The sequence below is a fragment of the Nicotiana tabacum genome, chromosome 2 (genome assembly GCF_000715075.1).
Source record: "Nicotiana tabacum cultivar K326 chromosome 2, ASM71507v2, whole genome shotgun sequence".
Classification (NCBI taxonomy): domain Eukaryota; kingdom Viridiplantae; phylum Streptophyta; class Magnoliopsida; order Solanales; family Solanaceae; genus Nicotiana; species Nicotiana tabacum.
This window is the reverse complement of record NC_134081.1, coordinates 104,386,666-104,399,790: the sequence shown is the minus strand read 5'-3', so window position 1 is coordinate 104,399,790 and position 13,125 is coordinate 104,386,666. Positions and strand designations below refer to the sequence as shown.

Here is a 13,125-nt window from a genome sequence, read left to right as displayed (position 1 = left end):
GTCTGAAATCCTCAAATCTAGTCATAAATAATTCAATATACTCAATACAAATCGTAGAAATTAATTCCATATGAATTTGCTAATTTTCCGGATTAAAAACCCGAAATTCATCTAAAAATTCAACAGTGGGGCCCACGTCTCGAATCTCGGAAAAACTTATGAAATCCGAACACTCGTTCTGAGACGAGTCCAACCATATAAAAATTACCGAATTCCGACATCGGATTGGCTTTCAAATCTTCATTTTATATTTTTGGAATATTTTATAAAAATCTTATTTTTCTTCCATAAATTCACGGATTCATGATGTAAATGAGTATGGAATCATGAAATATAATCAATATAAGATAAGGAACACTTACCCAAATTTTTTCCCGTGAAAATCACCAAAAATATCGCCTTACCCGAGCTCAAAAAGACCAAAATGAGAAAAAAATCTCGGAAGCCTTCGTTTTAACACTGCCCAGGCATTTCCGAAACTGCGGTGCATGGGCTCCCACCTACGAGCTCGCATTTGCGAGAAAAATCTCGCATCTGGGAAATGGCTTGCCCAGCCTGTGTTCGCATCTGCGGAGCTTGATCCGCATTTGCGGACATACTCGGGGTCTCAAATCACATCAAATAACATCGAAATTAAAATTCACACCTCGATTCGAACTTTTGAGTTTCAAACTTTTCAATTTACAAAACTTGTGCCGAAACATGTTAAATGAATCTGGAATGACTTCAAATTTGGCACACAAGTCATAAATGACGTAACGGAGCTATTTCAATTTTCGGAATCGAATTCCGACTCCGATATCAAAAAGTCAAATTTGTGGTCAAACTTTATGAAATCTTTAGAATTTAAATTACTAGTTTCCGTTAAATGGTCATAACTTGAGTTAGGGACTTCCAAATTAAATTTCGGGCATACGTCCAAGTCTAAAATCACGATACGGACCTACCAGAGCTATCAAAATACTGATCCGGGTCCGTTTGCTTAAAATATTGATCAAAGTCAACTCAATTGAGTTTTAATGCTCTATTTCACATTTTAATTTATTTTTCACATAAAAACTTTTCGAAAAATTATACGGACTGTGCACGCAAGTCAAGGAGTGATAAATAGTATTTTTCGAGGTTTTAGAATACAAAATTAATTATTAAATTTAAAGATGACCTTTTGGGTCATCACATTCTCCACCTCTAAAACAAATGCTCGTCCTCGAACGGAGTTAGAAAAAAGTACCTGAGATGGTGAAAAGGTGTGGATATTTACTCTGCATGTCCGACTCGGACTCCCAGGTAGATTCTTCTACCGGCTGACCTCTCCATTGTACCCAAACTGAAGGATAACTCTTAGACCTCAGCTGTCGGACCTACCGGGCTAGAATAGCTACCGCCTCCTACTCATAAGTCAAATCCTGGTCCAATTGGACTGAGCTGAAATCTAACACATGGGACGGATCACCGTGATATTTTTGGAGCATAGACATATGGAACACCGGATGAACTGCTGCTAAACTAGATGGTAGTGCAAGCCTGTAGGCTATTTCACCCACCCTTTCAAGAATTTCGAAGGGTCTAATATACCTAGGGCTCAACTTACCCTTCTTTCCGAACCTCATTACATCTTTCATAGGTGAAACCCGGAGCAATATTCTTTCTCCAACCATGAATGCAATATCACGAACTTTACGGTCGGCATAACTCTTTTGCTTAGATTGAGCTGTGTGAAGTCGATCCTGAATAACCTTGACCTTATCCAAGGCATCCTGTACCAAATCGGTACCCTACAACCGAACCTCTCCTGGTTCAAACCAGCCAACTGGCGAATGGCATCGCCTTCCGTATAATGCTTCATATGGAGCCATCTGAATGCTCGACTGGTAGCTATTATTATAAGCAAACTCCGCAAGTGGCAAGAACTGATCCCAAGAACCTCCAAAGTCTATAACACAGGCGCGAAACATATCTTCCAATATCTAAATAGTGCGCTCTGACTGTCCGTCTGTCTGTGGATGAAATGTTGTACTCAACTCAACCCGCATGCCTAGCTCACGTTGTACAACCCTCCAAAAATATAAGTTAAACTGCGTACCTCGATCTGAAATAATAGACACAGGCACACCGTGAAGGCGGACAATCTCACGAATGTAAATTTCAGCTAACCGCTCTGAAGAATAGGTAACTTCCACTGGAATGAAATGTGCTGACTTGGTCAACCTGTCCACAATGACCCAAACTGCGTCAAATTTTCTCTAAGTTCGTGGAAGCCTAACAACAAAATCCATAGTGATACGCTCCCACTTCCACTCAGGAATTTCTACCTTCTGAAGCAAACCACCAGGTCTCTGATGCTCGTACTTAACTTGATGACAATTTAGACACCGAGTTACATATGCAACTATATCCTTATTCATTCTCCTGCACCAATAATGTTGCCGCAAATCTTAATATATTTTGGCGGTACCTGGATGAATAGAATACCTGGAACTGTGGGCCTCTTCCAGAATTAATTCATGAAGCCCATCCATATTAGGCATACAAATACGACCCCGTATTTGCAGAACTCCATCTCCCCCCACAGCAACCTTTTTGGCATCACCGTGCCGCACCGTGCCCTTAAGGACAAGTAAATGAGGATTATCATACTGCCGCACTCTAATACGCTCATATAAAGAAGACTGGGCGACTGTGCAAGCTAGAACTCGACTGGGTTCTGAAACATCTAACCTCACGAACTGATTAGACAAAGTTTGAACATATGCAGCTAACGGTCTCTCACCAACCGGAATATATGCAAGACTACCCATACTCACAGTCTTTCTACTCAAAGCATCAGCCACCACATTGGCCTTTCCGGGGTGATACAAAATAGTGATATCATAATCTTTCAACAACTCCAACCATCTTCTCTGCCTCAAATTGAGATCTTTTTGCTAGAACAGATACTGTAGGCTACGATGATCAGTAAATACCTCACACGAGACACCGTAAAGGTAATGTCTCAAAATCTTCAAAGCATGGACAATGGCTGCCAATTCTAAGTCATGAACATGATAATTCTTCTCATGAACTTTCAACTGTCGCGACGCATATTCAATCGCCCTGCCATCTTGCATCAATATTGCACCAAGCCTAATACGAGATGCATCACAATACACCGTATATGATCCTGAACATGTGGTTAATACCAACACTGGCGCCGTAGTCAAAGTAGTCTTGAGCTTTAGAAAGCTCAACTCACACCCGTCTGACCATCCGAATGGAACACCTTTCTGGGTCAGTCTGGTCAATGGGCTTGCTATAGATGAAAACCCTTCCACGAATCTACGATAATAACCAGCCAAACCGAGGAAACTCCGTATCTCTGTAACTAAAGTAGGTCTAGGCCAATTCTGAACAGCCTCAATCTTCTTAGGATCCACCTTTATGCCTTCTGTCGATATAACATTCCCCAAAAAGGAAACTAAGTCTAACCAAAATTTACATTTTGAAAATTTGGCATATAACTGATTATTTTTCAAAGTCTGAAGCACACTCCGAAGATGCTGCCCATGCTCCTCTCAACCGCTGGAGTAAATCAAGATATCATCAATGAATACAACTACAAAAGAATCCAAATAGGGCTTGAACACCCGATTCTTCAAATCCATAAATGTTGTTGGGGCATTGGTCAGCCCAAATGACATCACTAGGAATTCATAATGCCCATACTGAGTCCGTAAAGCTGTCTTAGGGACATCAGATGCTCTAATCTTCAACTGATGGTAACCAGACCTCAAATCGATCTTCGAAAATACCTGGCACCCTGAAGTTGATCAAATAAGTCATCAATTCTTGGCAACGTTTGTTATTGATAATGGCCTTGTTCAACTGCCGATAATCTATACACATCTGCATAGAGCCATCTTTCATCTTTACAAATAGTACTGGTGCACCCCAGGGCAAGACACTGGATCTAATGAATCCCTGATCAAGCAAGTCTTGTAACTGCTCCTTCAATTCTTTCAACTCTGGCGCGGCCATACGGTATGGAGGGATAGAAATGGGCTGAGTGCCAGGAGCTAAATCAATACAGAAGTCAATATCTCTGTCGGGTGGCATTCCCGGCAAATCTGCAGGAAATACTTCTGGAAATTCATGAATAACTGGTACTGAGTCCATAGAAGGAACATTCGCACTGGGATCGCGAATATAAGCTAAATAGGCTAGATACCCTTTCTCGACCATACGCCGAGCCTTCATTTAAGAAATAACCTTGCTGGTAGAATGACCAAGAGTTCCTTTCCACTCTAATCGAGGTAACCCCGGCATGGCTATGGTCACCGTCTTGGCATGACAATCCAATATAGCATGATAAGGTGACAGTCAATCCATTCCCAAGATGACATCAAAATCTACCATATCAAGAAATAGAAGATCCACACTAGTCTCAAGACTCCCAATAGTAACCATACACGAATGATAGACATGATCTACCACGATAGAATCTCCCACCGGAGTGGACACACACACATGAGCACTCAGAGAATCACAAGGATTCACTAGATATGAAGCAAAGTAAGAGGAAACATAGGAATAAGTAGATCCTGGATCAAATAGAACTGGAGCATCTCTATGGCAAACTGGAACAATACCTGTAATCACAGCATCAGATAATTCGGCCTCAGGCCTAGCTGGAAAAGAATAAAATTGGGGTTGGGCCCCACCACTCTGAACTATGTCCCTGGGACGGCCTCTAACTAGTTGGCCTCCACCTCTAATGGCCTGACCTCCACCTCTAACAGTCTCAACTCTACCTCTGGTTGTCTGACCCCTACCTCTAGCTGGCTGAGCAGGAGGTGAAATAACCGATGCTGGAACCATGGCACGAGAACCCTATTGCTCTATGCTGCCCTAAGACATATGACAGAATCTAGCAATGTGCCTCGGATTACCACAAGTATAACAGGACCTCGGTTGTTGTGACTGCTGACCCGAACGGGCCGAATAACTGTTGTAGTGTCTCTAGAGTGGTGGTGCACTGATAGGAGCTGAATGTGCACTAAATGTTGGCTGCCCAGAGTAAGGCATAATAGGACCGTGACTCCCCAAAGGACCGAAAAATGCCTGAAGTGCTAAATGAAACGGTCTGGGAGGATGACCCCTACCAAAATTACCCCTGCCTCCTGACGAGGCACCACTGAAACCACCGAATTGGCGAGGCCTCTTATCAGACCTCTGCCCTCTCTCCTGTGCAAGAACCATCTCGATTCTCCTCGCGACATTAGCCGCCGCCTGAAAGAAAATCTCACTTTCGGCCTCCTTGGCCATTTGAAGCCTGATAGGTTGAGTGAGTCCCTCAATAAACCTCCTCACTCTCTCTCCCTCGGTAGGTAGTAAAAGGAGAGCATGACGGGTTAGATTCACAAAACGAGACTCATACTGAGTAACAGTCATACTGCCCTGCTGCAGATGCTCAAATTGCCTGCGGTAATCTTCTCTCAATGTGATAGGGAGAAACTTCTCTAGAAATAACCGTGAAAACTGTTCCCAGGTCAATGCAGGCAATCCAACCGGTCTGTTCAATGTATAATATCTCCACCACCTCTTGGCGGAACCCGTCATCTAAAATACAGCAAAATTAACCCCATTGGTCTCAACTATACCTATGTTCCACAGCACCTCATGGCAGCGGTCAAGATAATCCCGTGGGTCCTCAGAAGGTGTACCACTAAAGTGAACTGGAAAGAGCTTAGTAAACTTATCCAGTCTCAAAAGGCCTCAGAAGACATGGCGGGCCTCTCACCAGCCTGTGCCGCAATAACTGGCTGAATTACCCCAACTAGCGGGGCTGCTGGAGCTAAATTTTAAGGAGCCAACTGCTCCGGAGCGGGAGTAGTGGGAGTTTGTGCTCCTCCCCCAGCCTGTGAGTCGGCTGGTGCCACTGAAAATGTACCATTCTGGGCCACGCCCTCCATAAGACTTACCAAACGGACTAGAGCATCCTGAAGCACAATCCTGAAGACACGTACATAAACAACTTGTACAAATATATACAAATACGAAGTAACAATAAATGACAATTTATAAATTGGGCGGGAACATGCGAAGGGGAAGGATATAATAATTTCAGCAGGAGAAGTGTCACTTAGCAGCCAATTAATGTATCAACAATAAAATGAGCAATTGATAATATAAAAATGGCACGGCACCACCCTTCGTACTTTTACTCTCATTTGACACGGCATCACCATTCGTGCTTTTATACTCACAATTGGCACGACAACACCCTTCGTGCTTTTACACTCATAAATGGCACGGCAACACCCTTCGTGCTTTTACACTCACAATTGGCACGGAAACACCCTTCGTGCTTTTACACTCTTCCTTACCATGAAAATAATAATATAAACTCGGAAGAGTATTTAAGTGCGGGGATATACACTTATCAATCAATTCAATACCAAAATACCGACTTCACCTTCCAAAATATTCATCAATAATTAAATGAATAATAATTTCACGAATAATGAGCATGTGACAATTATTGCAGGAATTCAAGAATTAATAACTGACAAGGAATATGAGTGAAACAATTAATATAATAATTAATTCATATTTTAAAACGATTTATGATTTTTCAAGTAATTATGCAAACAATTAATTTGACAACGTATAGACACTCGTCACCTTGCCTATACGTCATACACATGCAACTCACATAACAAATAATTTAAGGGTTTTATTCCCTCAAGTCAAGGTTAACCACGACACTTACCTCGCTTGCAACCAAATTCAAGAATCCAATAAACCTTTGCCTCGCGAATTCGTGTCTGAAATCCTCAAATCTAGTCATAAACAATTCAATATACTCAATACAAATCGTAGGAATTAATTCCATATGAATTTGCTAATTTTTCGGATTAAAAATCCGAAATTCATCTCAAAAATTAATAGTGGGGCACGCGTCTCGAATCTCGAACAAACTTACGAAATTCAAACACCCGTTCCGAGACGAGTCCAACCATATAAAAATTACCAAATTCCGACATCAGATTGGCTTTCAAATCTTCATTTTACATTTTGGAAGATTTTATAAAAATCTAATTTTTCTTCCATAAATTCACGGATTCATGATGAAAATGAGTATGGAATCATGAAATATAATCAATATAGGATAAGGAATACTTACCCAAATTTTTTCCTGTGAAAATCGCCCAAAGGTTCGCCTTACCCGAGCTCAAAAGGACCAAAATGAGAAAAAATCTCGGAAGCCTTTGTTTTATCACTGCCTAGGCATTTCCGCACCTGCGGTGCATGGGTTCGCACCTGTGAGCTCGCATTTGCAAGAAAAATCTCGCATCTGCGAAATGGCTTGCCCAGCGTGTGTCCGCATCTGCGGAGCTTGAGCCACATTTGCGGTTGCACAGATGCGCATGAAGGAGCCGCAGAAGAGGTGCTTTCCATATTTGCGATGGCTGAGTCGCAGAGGAGACCTCGCACCTGCGGCCAAAATTGCGTCGGTGCGACACACCAGAACCAGACCTGTAATGTTTACAAAAATGGTCTGAAACTCGTCCGAAACTCACCCGAGCCCCTCGGGACCTCGTCCAATTATACCAACCAGTCTCGTAACATAACACGGATTTACTCGGGGTCTCAAATCATATCAAATAACATCGAAATTATAATTCACACCTCGATTCGAACTTTTGAGTTTCAAACTTTTCAATTTACAAATCTTATGCTGAAACATGTTAAATGAATTCGAAATGACTTCAAATTTGGCACACACGTGATAAACGACATAACGGAGCTATTCAAATTTTCTGAATCGGATTCTGACCCCGATATCAAAAAGTCAAATTCGTGGTCAAACTTTTGGAAATCTTTAGCCTTTAAATTACTAGTTTCTTTTAAATGGTCATAACTTGAGCTAGGGGCCTCCAAATAAAATTTCGGGCATACGCCCAAGTTCCAAATCACAATACGGACCTACCGAAACTGTTAAAACACTGATTAGGGTCTGTTTGCTCAAAATATTGACCAATGTCATCTCAATTGAGTTTTAAGTCTTTATTTCACATTTTAATCCATTTTTCACATAAAAACTTTCTGAAAAATTATACGGACTATGCACGCAAGTCGAGGAATGATAAATAGTACTTTTTGAGGTATTAGAATACAAAATTAATTATTAAATTTAAAGATGACCTTTTGGGTCATCACAATGAGAAAACAGAGCTAACACTTGACAACTTCAGCATAAAATGCATTACGTCTTCTACCGTATTTATAATTTTCTCGTGCTGCACTTTCACACAATGTGAACCTGCTTACGCTCAAAATGGGTTTTACATATAGTTTTCCAAATTTTCAAATATGTCCTCCACCGAGTCACTCACTAAGTTCACAACAATATACCTTGCCTAAAAAGGAACCTTGTCCGCAAGGTTCGAGTAAAGCAGAAATTGCAGCAATATCCGCTTGACATTGTAAACAACAAACAAGCAATTCAAAGCAACATTTTCACTTCGGGTATGACACATAATAATGTAGTAATGGGAATCACCATCCGCCATCAAGGAAAGCAATCTAGATATAGGTTAATTAGTACCAAAGTTGTTGTCTTGAAGTGAATTCAACTGCATCCAATCACAGGAATCCTCAACCTTATACCTTATGTCATACCTTAAGGTACCCAAAAGAGAATCAGCAACAAGCTTAACGTACTGGCTTATCACTCCTGCATCAGTGCAAATAAATGCACAGGAAAGGACAACACAAATTAGTCTAATCTCAATGTGAACAACTCATTTTCCTATCCCTAGTTTTAACATTGGGTAAGGCATTTCACGGGATTTTAGCTTCCTCACGGATATTATAACCATGAAAAATAGATCTCGCCATCTGACACTAGGGATATAATGTTTGAAGGAATGTTGTACCCTTTTGTCCATGTAACGATGATCTGATGTCATCCAACCAGCATCTTCAGGGGCCTCAACAATATCTGCAGCAGCTGCGCTTAGTAATTTGGTTCGAGGTAGCAACTTAACAGAATAGTATATACAACCATCACCACGCAAAAAATTGGCAACAACGCCCTTCCTACATATAGGACCGTAGGTGTTAGGTATCAGAACCTGGATTCCTGGATCATAGGGGTAAAGGTCGAAGCGTTGGCTCGCAATAACCTGCCCAAATAGTCATGCGTCCTTACACATTGCAAGAATAAAAACAACACATGATGGTGACTTTCCCTCACTATAAACCCAATTACCCCATAGTGTAGCTATTAGATCATAAGTAGAAAAAATAACACTATTTGCAAATATATTCAGGTTGAAAGGATAGGTTATAGAGATATCATGTATACCAGGATCAAAGGGAAGACTAAACAACTTGAGATATACAACCAAATCTTCTATGAAAGATAAATAATGTTGCAAAAAATATAAGACGGTTTGGAACCCCAGCTTGGCAAGCCCTCTAAATTTTTTCATGTTAAGCCCAAGATCTAGTAAGTCCCTATCCATGAATTCTACAGCTTCATATATATAGTTTCCACCATGAACTAATTGACTTTATCGACCAAGCATATCTACAATGATGGCATATTGTGCATTGTCATGTTCGAGCTTAGACTCTTCCATTAAGTTGAAATAATGCAATCCTTTATCAAGCTTTAAGAAATTTGCTTGCACTTTGTTCTTCCATCCTTTTTTATCAGCCAACATAGCCAAGACCTTACTAGGTTGATGCAACTTTAGAACTATAGAATTAGGAACTCCAACCCAGTAGGAAAGCATCATTAAAATCTTGTATACGAGGCTGAAGCGAGTGATATCTTCTTCATAATGAATGAGCGAAAATAGTAGCCAATGCATCACAACAACTAGCTACACAATCTCACAATGACACCACATCATACCACTCCTAAAATACATCAATTGAGTAATCATGTACTGCTCCTCAAGGTGAGTCAGAGCACCATCAAAGGAATATAGAAATGAATGTGCTATAGACTCACCCAGTAGCTTATATGATGTACAAGAATTTCGAAAATTACAACTGCATTTAAAACCCCTTTCAACTCCACCCACAAACTCACAATCATACAACTTTGCAAATAAACAGTTCCTTCTTTTTCTAAGATCTTCAAACAATGTATGTGCCTCCTCTTTCTCAGTAGAACCTGTTAGAGCCATGAACTCAGAACTAAGTTCTGGATCCCATACACAAAGAATCTCTGCATTCAAGGTTATGGTGACACATAAAGAAATTAGCACCAGGATCAAATGGAAATCGATTCAAAATATAGTGATCATTGAAATCCCCAGTAGATGCCCCATGCTCATCATCAGACAACATTTCATTCAAAAACATGTCACTTCTTAGAATGTCGTCCTCATTTTCCATAAACAGTTTATCAAGACATAGGTCCTCAATAGTCGCAGACTCCATGAGAAATTCAGCAAGATACATGTTTTCAAAAGTCTCAAATTTAATTTTCCGTTGGCCGTGATCAAGAGAAGGTGCAGTAACGTACCTCACTGGCATATCTCTTTTGGGACTTTTAGCAAACAGTTGGGATTCGCTGCTTTCAGGACTTGTAGCTTCTTTCGCGATCATTTCAATTGAGGCAGCTAATTACGCCTTCAGAAATAATGTTGGGCAGCAGCTATTTTATATTTCATCGAACACAAGTTGATCTCGTTCAACAAGAGGAACGAGGAGTGCTTCATCGCATGTAAAATGGCAATGCAGATCAGGTTCGTCACTCTGGGAAATTTCGTCGAATACCCTGTCTTCGACTGGTGCACATCTCTCTCCCCCAGTTAAACTGGAGTTGGGATCTTGTATATCAGGTACTTAAAGTTTTGTGAATGAACCTAAGGAGCAAGGAGGATGAATGTTGGAGTTTGCTGTTGGAACCGAAGAACTATCAACCATTACATTAGGCAAAACTCCAGTAGACTGTTCATCGAATGCTTGTTTCATCTTGTTGGCTGGTCTGAAAGTAGATTCAAGCCCATAGAAAGTCGAAATATATTGCAGATCAGAAATTGTCGGTTTTGGAAAATGCAGAAGAAATTTCTCCTTGAAATGGCTCCAGTCAGAGAATTGTTTGTTGTGAAATAGTCAATCAAACCAAACGAGGGCATCGCCGTCCAGGTAGAAGGAAGGAAGAGGCAGCCAGTCCTTCTTGGAGAAGCCAAGGTATGTGAAGTACGACTCGGCCCGAAAAATCCAGTGCTCCGGGTTACCGTCGCCACTTAATCTGGGTAAAAACATCGCCACCGTTGGAGTCCGATGGATGAAAGCACCAATGTAATAACCCAGAAGATACACCAAATAACTGATTATATTAACTCAATAATAATTGAAATTACAAAGCAAAAGCTAATGATAGTAAGGAGAGTGTTACTGAAAATCTAAGAATAAAGGAGGTGAGAAATAGACTGATATAGAGTTAGGGATGAGAAGTATAGAAGAGAGCATAGATGAGAAAAACAGAGCTAACACTTGACAACTTCAGCATAAAATGCACTACATCTTCTACCGTATTTATAATTTTCTCGCGCTGCACTTTCACACACTATGAACTTGCTTACGCTCAAAATGGGTCCCACGCATATTTTTTCAAATTTCCAAATATGTCCTCCACCGAGTCACTCACTAACACTATGTTTGGATCATTGTTACTCATCGTTTTATAATATAATGTATTGCATTGTACTGTATTGTATTGTATCGTTTTATGGATACAACGTTTGAATAGATTGTATCGTTTGTTGTTGTTAAATAATATTTTTGTTGTTAGTTTGACGATATCGTACAGTATTATAACTGATAAGTTCACTAAAATACCCGCAATTATTTTAAATAAAATTTATAAAGAATTACACATAAAAAATATTTAAGAAAATCTCTTTCTACTAATTTATCATTAATTACGTAGCTTGGAAATAAGAGCAAAAACCTGGGAAAAAAAGTTAACTAATATTAGCAACACCAAAAAAAAAAATTAAAACGATGAAAAGAGACAAAGAATCGAACGGAGACTTGGATAATAAAAAGAACTGGGCAAACTAACTCTAGAAAAGATGGAAGAAGACAAAGTAGGTCAATAGGTGGGAGATTTAGAGTTAAAATAATATAAAATTAAATGATAAAATAGAATTATAGAGTAATAAGTAAGGGCATAATTAGAAAAGAAAATAGGAAACGATCCCACCACACCAAATCGGATGTTTCATAAAATGGGGCTTTTGGTTATTCCAGAACAATGGATTTAACAATACGATACAATCAATTTTAAATAAACAATCAAAACAAACATTATTTTGGGATAACAATACAATACAATGGGTAACAACAATCCAAACAAGCTGTTCATAACAAAATGATTCGATATTAGATAATTAATGGCGATCTGACAAAGTTAATTCCCAACATATTCTCCGTAGCGCAATATATTTTGGTTCTAATACGTTTAGGATTTCATTTTGTTTTATAAATAATTCATTTTGTATATTTTTGATTTATTTGCTTATGGGTTAAACCTCTTTTTGGGGGAGATATCAGATGGTCCCAAAGGCACTATTAAAGTTTTGGGTTATCGCACTTTCACATTATTGCACTCCCATCACAACTCTTAGTGATTTGGTACATGTGATAAGAATAATAATTTAGGGATAAAGTTCATATTTGGTTTGGGATATTAACTAATTTCGAAATAAATTTTACACTAAAATAATGGGATTAACTATCTCATATAAAAGGTAGAATAATTAATCCCATTAAAAAGCTTTGAACACCATAAGAAAACCTTTTTCTCTTTGCCCTTGTTAAAGGGACATCAGAATTAAAATTCTTGTTTCCACAATATTATTAGGCATAGTAAAATATCCAACAATATAGAAACATTGAAAAGAAAAACAAACAAACCAACAAGCAAGAAAAGAATAATTAAAAGAGCACCTGACCAAATGCCTTACGGTTTGTCAATTTTTTTCAATGGGAAGAGGCTTTCTACCCAACTATAAGTGCCTTCAAACACACGTTCTTTACAAAATCCCTGGATTTCGTATCCTCTCCAACTTTTTCTTGTTACATATGATGAGGGAATAGAATACTAGTTTTTTAGGG

The 13,125-nt window shown here is 39.4% G+C and overlaps 1 long non-coding RNA gene across 1 annotated transcript; it reads right to left on the bottom strand.

Annotated features, from left to right (window-relative positions):
• Positions 1–9,808: 9,808 nt before the first annotated feature.
• Positions 9,809–11,504, bottom strand: LOC107769010 (uncharacterized). Its single transcript, XR_001644292.2, has 2 exons — positions 10,523–11,504; positions 9,809–10,222 (listed from the first exon to the last, which is right to left on the bottom strand). It is a non-coding gene; the product is annotated as an uncharacterized LOC107769010 (long non-coding RNA).
• Between the last annotated feature and the right edge of the window lie 1,621 nt (positions 11,505–13,125).